Raw genomic sequence first — 11043 nt, forward strand, 5'->3', positions numbered from 1 at the left:
ATTCAGCAGCTAGGCTTCCATTTTCACACATTTGCTCTTTCACACCTTGCAGGTCCCCGCTTTTACATCTATTCCATCATTTTTCTTGATTTTTCACCTTAGTTTGTACCCAGTAAATATCACAAAATGTAGCAGTCATTTGCAAAGGCCTTATTCAACACTCTTCATTCTACGGCTCAGTACTAACGCTGAAGCCTGAGACATTTCCTGTCATAGGAGCACATGATGTTCTGGACCTACTCTGAAAGATAGCCGTCGCTGCAAGCTGAGGTCGAAAAAAAGCCCCTACACGTTCCTACATCCCAGCTCAGCGCAGCCTATCCCCTCCAATGCTATAGCTGCCGTCCCTCAAAGGCAAAAGCTACCGGTACTCCGGCCCGGCACCTTTTTATTCCCTTTACACTTTATCGGTTCTGTAAAACAGTGAACAGAAGCAAAGCATTAACAAGTAGAAGCAACTCTTTTATTCCTTTCATAGCATTATCGGTTTTGGCATCCATTCTCCCAACCAAACCTAATAAATCATCTCAACCAGTCTGCAAGCCGAAACTTTACATGCTGCTAACCCATGTTCAGAAACGAATATGAAAACCCCCCACCCCCACACACCTCTACTGGCAAGCGGGAAACAAACTGAATTCCTAAACTTTGCACACTTTACGCCAGCAATGCTGATGAGACTACATATGTGGCTATTTGAACGTGAGATCCAATTTCAGTTTTTATATACAAGCACTAGCTCCAAAGTGAAAGTCAACGCTATCACGCCTTGGAATTTGGTTCCTACCGTTGATCAGTGACCTAATATTTCACAAATTCATCATTGTCTTTTCTACCACAAAAGAGACAGTTACTCATATGAACAGAGAAAAAGAAAGAAAGAAAGAATGGCATAAAATGGAATCTCAAGGAGAAATCTGGACCCTCAAATTTTTCGACGAAGCGGGGTGAAAACCATTTCTCTTTGAGGCTTGTGAGGGATGCCAATTCAGAATGTAAAATCAGATGGATGATTTCTCATAACCGATGATACTTCAGACACTGAGGAAAAAACAGAGTTAAATTTATACTTAAGAGCAAAACTGAAGAAAAAAAACACTATTGTGGTGGCCTATCCACAGCAGAACTCCCCCTACATCCTAACACCATTACCTTCAAGGGCACGAGGGACATCAGTCCTAAGCTACTTTGAATTTTCCAAATGATAGCGATAAAGAAATCCAAGGGAGCCTTTTCCGACATAGTCATGAATCCCAAAGGAAAAACTCAAGCGCAACCTCAAATACATGCGGCTTTGGTAAGATCTAAAGCATACTGTGAACTCTTCTTGGCTTTCTGCAAGTCCTCCAATACGGAATGTTTTAAGAGGAAAGACTCTTAAAATATCTACTAGTAACAGGTTCCACTGAGATTTGAACTCAGATTGCTGGATTCAGAGTCCAGAGTGCTCACCATTACACCATGGAACCAGGAGGCTGTAGTCTTTGCTCATTGCTGTACCAGATCCACTTGTAGCTATTACCTCAACTTCTAGCATGCTAGCGATTTTACAACCTCCTTTTAATTCGTAAGCCTTTGCTTAAGAAATACCCACTTCAAAAATGATTTTGTTATTAAGAGTAAACCCTGATGGCTCCATTCTTCTGAGTCAACTATGGTGAGGAACTAATGAAGAAGCAAGCAAACAAACAAACAAATGAAAGATGCCTGCAAAGGCAGGCACTTCCTGCAAGGGGATAAAGCTTTTACAGCTGACATGGACCCCTGCTCTGGGCAGATGGGGAGAACAGGGCAGACTGCAGGGGACAAATGGCCTTTTTCTACCCTCGTCCACTAGGTGGAAAATGGGATGCTGAAACCTGGGATTGAACCGGGGACCTTTAGATCTTCAGTCTAACGCTCTCCCAACTGAGCTATTTCAGCTGCTGTAGGTAAAGATGTGCCCTCCCCACCTGCCCTTGCCTCTACTGCAAGAACTTCCCAGCTACCTACAGTACCTTGCCTTAAAAGAGAAGGCTATTCAAGACCCACATCATGTCCTTTTCAAAAGCACAGAGGGTCACCCCCACTCTCCTAGCAACAGCAGTCCGAAAGGCGGGCTTGCACACTGCTAATCTTGCACCCTCCCCTCCACATTACAAAGCACAACATGCCTGGATTTGTCCCTTTCTTTCCCTCTCTCCTTTGTGCTCCTGGCAAACTAGCTGGCTTAATTTACCTCATTTCAGGGGCCATGCTTTGCTACCAGACCATTCTACCCATTCACCAGCCTACATGGCCTTGAGAATTCGTCTCTTCAAGGCACAAGGATTAAAAAAATCAAACAGGTTCCACTGAGATTTGAACTCAGATCCCTGGATTCAAAGTCCAAAGTGCTAACCATTACACCATGGAACCATTCAGCAGCTAGGCTTCCATTTTCACACATTTGCTCTTTCACACCTTGCAGGTCCCCGCTTTTACATCTATTCCATCATTTTTCTTGATTTTTCACCTTAGTTTGTACCCAGTAAATATCACAAAATGTAGCAGTCATTTGCAAAGGCCTTATTCAACACTCTTCATTCTACGGCTCAGTACTAACGCTGAAGCCTGAGACATTTCCTGTCATAGGAGCACATGATGTTCTGGACCTACTCTGAAAGATAGCCGTCGCTGCAAGCTGAGGTCGAAAAAAAGCCCCTACACGTTCCTACATCCCAGCTCAGCGCAGCCTATCCCCTCCAATGCTATAGCTGCCGTCCCTCAAAGGCAAAAGCTACCGGTACTCCGGCCCGGCACCTTTTTATTCCCTTTACACTTTATCGGTTCTGTAAAACAGTGAACAGAAGCAAAGCATTAACAAGTAGAAGCAACTCTTTTATTCCTTTCATAGCATTATCGGTTTTGGCATCCATTCTCCCAACCAAACCTAATAAATCATCTCAACCAGTCTGCAAGCCGAAACTTTACATGCTGCTAACCCATGTTCAGAAACGAATATGAAAACCCCCCACCCCCACACACCTCTACTGGCAAGCGGGAAACAAACTGAATTCCTAAACTTTGCACACTTTACGCCAGCAATGCTGATGAGACTACATATGTGGCTATTTGAACGTGAGATCCAATTTCAGTTTTTATATACAAGCACTAGCTCCAAAGTGAAAGTCAACGCTATCACGCCTTGGAATTTGGTTCCTACTGTTGATCAGTGACCTAATATTTCACAAATTCATCATTGTCTTTTCTACCACAAAAGAGACAGTTACTCATATGAACAGAGAAAAAGAAAGAAAGAAAGAATGGCATAAAATCGAATCTCAAGGAGAAATCTGGACCCTCAAATTTTTCGACTAAGCGGGGTGAAAACCATTTCTCTTTGAGGCTTGTGAGGGATGCCAATTCAGAATGTAAAATCAGATGGATGATTTCTCATAACCGATGATACTTCAGACACTGAGGAAAAAACAGAGTTAAATTTATACTTAAGAGCAAAACTGAAGAAAAAAACACTATTGTGGTGGCCTATCCACAGCAGAACTCCCCCTACATCCTAACACCATTACCTTCAAGGGCACGAGGGACATCAGTCCTAAGCTACTTTGAATTTTCCAAATGATAGCGATAAAGAAATCCAAGGGAGCCTTTTCCGACATAGTCATGAATCCCAAAGGAAAAACTCAAGCGCAACCTCAAATACATGCGGCTTTGGTAAGATCTAAAGCATACTGTGAACTCTTCTTGGCTTTCTGCAAGTCCTCCAATACGGAATGTTTTAAGAGGAAAGACTCTTAAAATATCTACTAGTACCAGGTTCCACTGAGATTTGAACTCAGATTGCTGGATTCAGAGTCCAGAGTGCTCACCATTACACCATGGAACCAGGAGGCTGTAGTCTTTGCTCATTGCTGTACCAGATCCACTTGTAGCTATTACCTCAACTTCTAGCATGCTAGCGATTTTACAACCTCCTTTTAATTCGTAAGCCTTTGCTTAAGAAATACCCACTTCAAAAATGATTTTGTTATTAAGAGTAAACCCTGATGGCTCCATTCTTCTGAGTCAACTATGGTGAGGAACTAATGAAGAAGCAAGCAAACAAACAAACAAATGAAAGATGCCTGCAAAGGCAGGCACTTCCTGCAAGGGGATAAAGCTTTTACAGCTGACATGGACCCCTGCTCTGGGCAGATGGGGAGAACAGGGCAGACTGCAGGGGACAAATGGCCTTTTTCTACCCTCGTCCACTAGGTGGAAAATGGGATGCTGAAACCTGGGATTGAACCGGGGACCTTTAGATCTTCAGTCTAACGCTCTCCCAACTGAGCTATTTCAGCTGCTGTAGGTAAAGATGTGCCCTCCCCACCTGCCCTTGCCTCTACTGCAAGAACTTCCCAGCTACCTACAGTACCTTGCCTTAAAAGAGAAGGCTATTCAAGACCCACATCATGTCCTTTTCAAAAGCACAGAGGGTCACCCCCACTCTCCTAGCAACAGCAGTCCGAAAGGCGGGCTTGCACACTGCTAATCTTGCACCCTCCCCTCCACATTACAAAGCACAACATGCCTGGATTTGTCCCTTTCTTTCCCTCTCTCCTTTGTGCTCCTGGCAAACTAGCTGGCTTAATTTACCTCATTTCAGGGGCCATGCTTTGCTACCAGACCATTCTACCCATTCACCAGCCTACATGGCCTTGAGAATTCGTCTCTTCAAGGCACAAGGATTAAAAAAATCAAACAGGTTCCACTGAGATTTGAACTCAGATCCCTGGATTCAAAGTCCAAAGTGCTAACCATTACACCATGGAACCATTCAGCAGCTAGGCTTCCATTTTCACACATTTGCTCTTTCACACCTTGCAGGTCCCCGCTTTTACATCTATTCCATCATTTTTCTTGATTTTTCACCTTAGTTTGTACCCAGTAAATATCACAAAATGTAGCAGTCATTTGCAAAGGCCTTATTCAACACTCTTCATTCTACGGCTCAGTACTAACGCTGAAGCCTGAGACATTTCCTGTCATAGGAGCACATGATGTTCTGGACCTACTCTGAAAGATAGCCGTCGCTGCAAGCTGAGGTCGAAAAAAAGCCCCTACACGTCCCTACATCCCAGCTCAGCGCAGCCTATCCCCTCCAATGCTATAGCTGCCGTCCCTCAAAGGCAAAAGCTACCGGTACTCCGGCCCGGCACCTTTTTATTCCCTTTACACTTTATCGGTTCTGTAAAACAGTGAACAGAAGCAAAGCATTAACAAGTAGAAGCAACTCTTTTATTCCTTTCATAGCATTATCGGTTTTGGCATCCATTCTCCCAACCAAACCTAATAAATCATCTCAACCAGTCTGCAAGCCGAAACTTTACATGCTGCTAACCCATGTTCAGAAACGAATATGAAAACCCCCCACCCCCACACACCTCTACTGGCAAGCGGGAAACAAACTGAATTCCTAAACTTTGCACACTTTACGCCAGCAATGCTGATGAGACTACATATGTGGCTATTTGAACGTGAGATCCAATTTCAGTTTTTATATACAAGCACTAGCTCCAAAGTGAAAGTCAACGCTATCACGCCTTGGAATTTGGTTCCCACCGTTGATCAGTGACCTAATATTTCACAAATTCATCATTGTCTTTTCTACCACAAAAGAGACAGTTACTCATATGAACAGAGAAAAAGAAAGAAAGAAAGAATGGCATAAAATCGAATCTCAAGGAGAAATCTGGACCCTCAAATTTTTCGACTAAGCGGGGTGAAAACCATTTCTCTTTGAGGCTTGTGAGGGATGCCAATTCAGAATGTAAAATCAGATGGATGATTTCTCATAACCGATGATACTTCAGACACTGAGGAAAAAACAGAGTTAAATTTATACTTAAGAGCAAAACTGAAGAAAAAAACACTATTGTGGTGGCCTATCCACAGCAGAACTCCCCCTACATCCTAACACCATTACCTTCAAGGGCACGAGGGACATCAGTCCTAAGCTACTTTGAATTTTCCAAATGATAGCGATAAAGAAATCCAAGGGAGCCTTTTCCGACATAGTCATGAATCCCAAAGGAAAAACTCAAGCGCAACCTCAAATACATGCGGCTTTGGTAAGATCTAAAGCATACTGTGAACTCTTCTTGGCTTTCTGCAAGTCCTCCAATACGGAATGTTTTAAGAGGAAAGACTCTTAAAATATCTACTAGTAACAGGTTCCACTGAGATTTGAACTCAGATTGCTGGATTCAGAGTCCAGAGTGCTCACCATTACACCATGGAACCAGGAGGCTGTAGTCTTTGCTCATTGCTGTACCAGATCCACTTGTAGCTATTACCTCAACTTCTAGCATGCTAGCGATTTTACAACCTCCTTTTAATTCGTAAGCCTTTGCTTAAGAAATACCCACTTCAAAAATGATTTTGTTATTAAGAGTAAACCCTGATGGCTCCATTCTTCTGAGTCAACTATGGTGAGGAACTAATGAAGAAGCAAGCAAACAAACAAACAAACAAATGAAAGATGCCTGCAAAGGCAGGCACTTCCTGCAAGGGGATAAAGCTTTTACAGCTGACATGGACCCCTGCTCTGGGCAGATGGGGAGAACAGGGCAGACTGCAGGGGACAAATGGCCTTTTTCTACCCTCGTCCACTAGGTGGAAAATGGGATGCTGAAACCTGGGATTGAACCGGGGACCTTTAGATCTTCAGTCTAACGCTCTCCCAACTGAGCTATTTCAGCTGCTGTAGGTAAAGATGTGCCCTCCCCACCTGCCCTTGCCTCTACTGCAAGAACTTCCCAGCTACCTACAGTACCTTGCCTTAAAAGAGAAGGCTATTCAAGACCCACATCATGTCCTTTTCAAAAGCACAGAGGGTCACCCCCACTCTCCTAGCAACAGCAGTCCGAAAGGCGGGCTTGCACACTGCTAATCTTGCACCCTCCCCTCCACATTACAAAGCACAACATGCCTGGATTTGTCCCTTTCTTTCCCTCTCTCCTTTGTGCTCCTGGCAAACTAGCTGGCTTAATTTACCTCATTTCAGGGGCCATGCTTTGCTACCAGACCATTCTACCCATTCACCAGCCTACATGGCCTTGAGAATTCGTCTCTTCAAGGCACAAGGATTAAAAAAATCAAACAGGTTCCACTGAGATTTGAACTCAGATCCCTGGATTCAAAGTCCAAAGTGCTAACCATTACACCATGGAACCATTCAGCAGCTAGGCTTCCATTTTCACACATTTGCTCTTTCACACCTTGCAGGTCCCCGCTTTTACATCTATTCCATCATTTTTCTTGATTTTTCACCTTAGTTTGTACCCAGTAAATATCACAAAATGTAGCAGTCATTTGCAAAGGCCTTATTCAACACTCTTCATTCTACGGCTCAGTACTAACGCTGAAGCCTGAGACATTTCCTGTCATAGGAGCACATGATGTTCTGGACCTACTCTGAAAGATAGCCGTCGCTGCAAGCTGAGGTCGAAAAAAAGCCCCTACACGTTCCTACATCCCAGCTCAGCGCAGCCTATCCCCTCCAATGCTATAGCTGCCGTCCCTCAAAGGCAAAAGCTACCGGTACTCCGGCCCGGCACCTTTTTATTCCCTTTACACTTTATCGGTTCTGTAAAACAGTGAACAGAAGCAAAGCATTAACAAGTAGAAGCAACTCTTTTATTCCTTTCATAGCATTATCGGTTTTGGCATCCATTCTCCCAACCAAACCTAATAAATCATCTCAACCAGTCTGCAAGCCGAAACTTTACATGCTGCTAACCCATGTTCAGAAACGAATATGAAAACCCCCCACCCCCACACACCTCTACTGGCAAGCGGGAAACAAACTGAATTCCTAAACTTTGCACACTTTACGCCAGCAATGCTGATGAGACTACATATGTGGCTATTTGAACGTGAGATCCAATTTCAGTTTTTATATACAAGCACTAGCTCCAAAGTGAAAGTCAACGCTATCACGCCTTGGAATTTGGTTCCTACCGTTGATCAGTGACCTAATATTTCACAAATTCATCATTGTCTTTTCTACCACAAAAGAGACAGTTACTCATATGAACAGAGAAAAAGAAAGAAAGAAAGAATGGCATAAAATCGAATCTCAAGGAGAAATCTGGACCCTCAAATTTTTCGACTAAGCGGGGTGAAAACCATTTTTCTTTGAGGCTTGTGAGGGATGCCAATTCAGAATGTAAAATCAGATGGATGATTTCTCATAACCGATGATACTTCAGACACTGAGGAAAAAACAGAGTTAAATTTATACTTAAGAGCAAAACTGAAGAAAAAAACACTATTGTGGTGGCCTATCCACAGCAGAACTCCCCCTACATCCTAACACCATTACCTTCAAGTGCAAGAGGGAAATCAGTCCTAAGCTACTTTGAATTTTCCAAATGATAGCGATCAAGAAATCCAAACCCTCCAAAATGCAATAAGTAAAATAACTAAAAACAAATGCAACCACAAATTAAAACAGCAACAGAAAAAATGGCCAATAATCACATGGCCATCAAGATACAGAAACAAAGGTAAACCAAGGATCCAAGATGTCCTTTGTTTCCTGAAGGTCAGGTAGTCGCTGAACAAGCCTGTGTCTCTAGGCAGAGAGTTCCAATGCTCAGGACCCGAGTCTATAAAGTTAATTGGATAATAGATGATTCTTAGGACTGTAAGACTAAAGCAAAAGGTCATAAAATGCAGGTGTAACCCCCAGTCAGAAACAGGCTGTCTAAAATAGGGTCTATACTCATTCCCTCCTGTAGATTCTCCACTGGGGAAGAAGATTAATATAGGCAGGCTGCACACTCCTCACTCAGCCCCAAACATGTAAGTAAAACATTGTCAGGCTTATTTTCGAAAGAGAAAGGGTGCCCATCTTTCGACACAAATCGGGAGATGGGCGTCCTTCTCTCAGGGTGACCCAAATCGGCATAATCGAATGCCGATTTTGGGCGTCCTCAACTGCTTTCCATCGTGGGGATGACCAAATTTCATGGGGGCGTGTCGGAAGCGCAGCGAAGGCGGGACTGCGGCATGCCTAACACATGGGCGTCCTCAACCCATAATGGAAAAAAGAAGGGCATCCCTGACGAACACTTGGGCGACTTTACTTGGTCCTTTTTTTGTTACGACCAAGTCTCAAAAAGTTGCCCAAACTGACCAGATGACCACTGGAGGGAATCGGGGATGACCTCCCCTTATTCCCCCAGTGGTCACTTACCCCCTCCCACCCTCAAAAAAATGTTTTTAAATATTTTTTGCCAGCCTGTATGCCAGCCTGAAATGTCATACCCAGCTCCATGACAGCAGTATGCAGGTCCTTGGAGCAGTTTTAGTGGGTGCAGTGCACTTCAGGCAGGCGGACCCAGGCCCACCCCCCCCCCCCTACCTGTTACACTTGTGGTGGTAAATGCGAGCCCTTCAAAACCCACCAGAAACCCACTGTACCCACTTGTAGGTGCCCCCCTTCACCCCTTAGGGCTATGGTAGTGGTGTACAGTTGTGGGGAGTGGGTTTGGGGGGGCTCAGCACACAAGGTAAGGGAGCTATGCACCTGGGAGCAATTTGTGAAATCCACTGCAGTGCCCCCTAGGGTGCCCGGTTGGTGTCTTGGCATGTCAGGGGGACCAGTGCACTATGACTGCTGGCTCCTCCCACGACTAAATGGCCTGGATTTGGTCGTTGCTGAGATGGGCGTCCTCGGTTTCCATTATCGCTGAAAATCGGGGATGACCATCTCCAAGGTCGACCTCAATTTCGTGATTTGGGTGTCCCCGAACGTATTATCGAAATGAAAGATGGACCCCCATCTTATTTCAATAATACGGGTTTCCCCGCCCCTTCACCGGGACATCCTGCGAGGACATCCTCAGGAAAGCTTGGGCGCCCCTTTTGATTATGCCCCTCTGTGTGTAAATCTCTAATAATGAATACACAGCTAGCAGTTTTTATGTAAATTTGTGGGAAATTAGGCCATAGTTTTATTTAACAAATTTAACAACAGAGATTAAGGAAACACCCGAGCCAGTGATCCAGTAGTCCAGCTGATCCACTCCCCGCCTTGCATAAGCAAGGGAGGTACGCCACAGTTCTCATGCGACTTGGCCCACCTTGCGCTCTCCTCTCCAGCTAGGCTACGCACTGCTCCGCTTTAATTCTTGGCCACATTCACTCGCTATCCCATGCTTGTCATGCTCCAGCTAGGTGTGTGCAACAGGGCCACTGCCCAATGTAGGTCTTGGTCTCATCTTCCAGTAGCCCACAAAGTGTTATCTGGCCACTGCTTATCTAGGCTCATGTGCCTCCACAGCTGTGACAATGCATGAGCAGCAATGAACAATGGTTTAAGTGAGCGAGGCTGACTACTAACAGAGACCCACTGACTAGCAACACTGTGCACTAAGTGGTTGAGTCAACATAAAAGGTGAGAGTGTGGGAAGCTCTCCAGGACTGAAGAGGAGTTCCCCCAAAGGAAACCCGGCACTTTAATCCCTGCTCAAAATTTTGTTCAAGGCAGCTCTGCCCCCCAGAAAGCCGGCCTCCAATGGCATGCTGAAACGTCATGGGTGACATCAAAAGGGAGTCCCTTGAATCTCAGTCTGACTCATTTCTGGTGTGTGTGTGTGTGTGTGGGGGGGGGGGGGGGGGGGGGATATGCAAGCCTGATTCTGAATGTGGCTGTTGCCATCTTAAACGAGGCCATGCAGGAAGTCCTCCTGCATGCCTTTTCTAACATAGACAGGCAGCTTCACTCAGGACCAAGCATGTAGATAAAACAGTGTCAATCTCTAATAATTAATACACATAAGCACATAAGAATAGCCACACTGGGTCAGACCAATGGTCCATCTAGCCTTGTATCCTGAGTCCAGCAGTGGCCAATCCAGGTCACAAGTACCTGGCAGAAACCCAATTAGTAGCAACATTCCATGCTACCAATCCCAGGGAAGCAGTTGCTTTCCTCATGTCCACCTCAATAACAGACTATGAACTTTTCCTCCAGGAACTTGTCCAAACCTTTTTTTAAACCCAGATATGCTAACT

At 44.7% G+C, this 11043-nt stretch overlaps 9 non-coding genes across 9 annotated transcripts; all 9 read right to left on the reverse strand.

Moving 5' to 3' along the window:
• Window positions 1–1397: 1397 nt before the first annotated feature.
• Window positions 1398–1469, reverse strand: TRNAQ-CUG. The gene has a single exon. It is a non-coding gene; the product is annotated as a tRNA-Gln (tRNA).
• A 381-nt stretch (window positions 1470–1850) lies between these two features.
• TRNAF-GAA lies at window positions 1851–1923 on the reverse strand. Its single transcript has one exon. It is a non-coding gene; the product is annotated as a tRNA-Phe (tRNA).
• Window positions 1924–2325: 402 nt separating this feature from the next.
• Window positions 2326–2397, reverse strand: TRNAQ-UUG. The gene has a single exon. It is a non-coding gene; the product is annotated as a tRNA-Gln (tRNA).
• Window positions 2398–3793: 1396 nt separating this feature from the next.
• On the reverse strand, window positions 3794–3865 carry TRNAQ-CUG. Its single transcript has one exon. It is a non-coding gene; the product is annotated as a tRNA-Gln (tRNA).
• A 381-nt stretch (window positions 3866–4246) lies between these two features.
• TRNAF-GAA lies at window positions 4247–4319 on the reverse strand. The gene has a single exon. It is a non-coding gene; the product is annotated as a tRNA-Phe (tRNA).
• Window positions 4320–4721: 402 nt separating this feature from the next.
• Window positions 4722–4793, reverse strand: TRNAQ-UUG. Its single transcript has one exon. It is a non-coding gene; the product is annotated as a tRNA-Gln (tRNA).
• Window positions 4794–6189: 1396 nt separating this feature from the next.
• On the reverse strand, window positions 6190–6261 carry TRNAQ-CUG. The gene has a single exon. It is a non-coding gene; the product is annotated as a tRNA-Gln (tRNA).
• A 385-nt stretch (window positions 6262–6646) lies between these two features.
• Window positions 6647–6719, reverse strand: TRNAF-GAA. The gene has a single exon. It is a non-coding gene; the product is annotated as a tRNA-Phe (tRNA).
• Window positions 6720–7121: 402 nt separating this feature from the next.
• On the reverse strand, window positions 7122–7193 carry TRNAQ-UUG. Its single transcript has one exon. It is a non-coding gene; the product is annotated as a tRNA-Gln (tRNA).
• Window positions 7194–11043: the final 3850 nt, after the last annotated feature.

This window comes from Microcaecilia unicolor, chromosome 2 (genome assembly GCF_901765095.1).
Source record: "Microcaecilia unicolor chromosome 2, aMicUni1.1, whole genome shotgun sequence".
In the NCBI taxonomy this organism is placed as follows: Eukaryota; Metazoa; Chordata; class Amphibia; order Gymnophiona; family Siphonopidae; genus Microcaecilia; species Microcaecilia unicolor.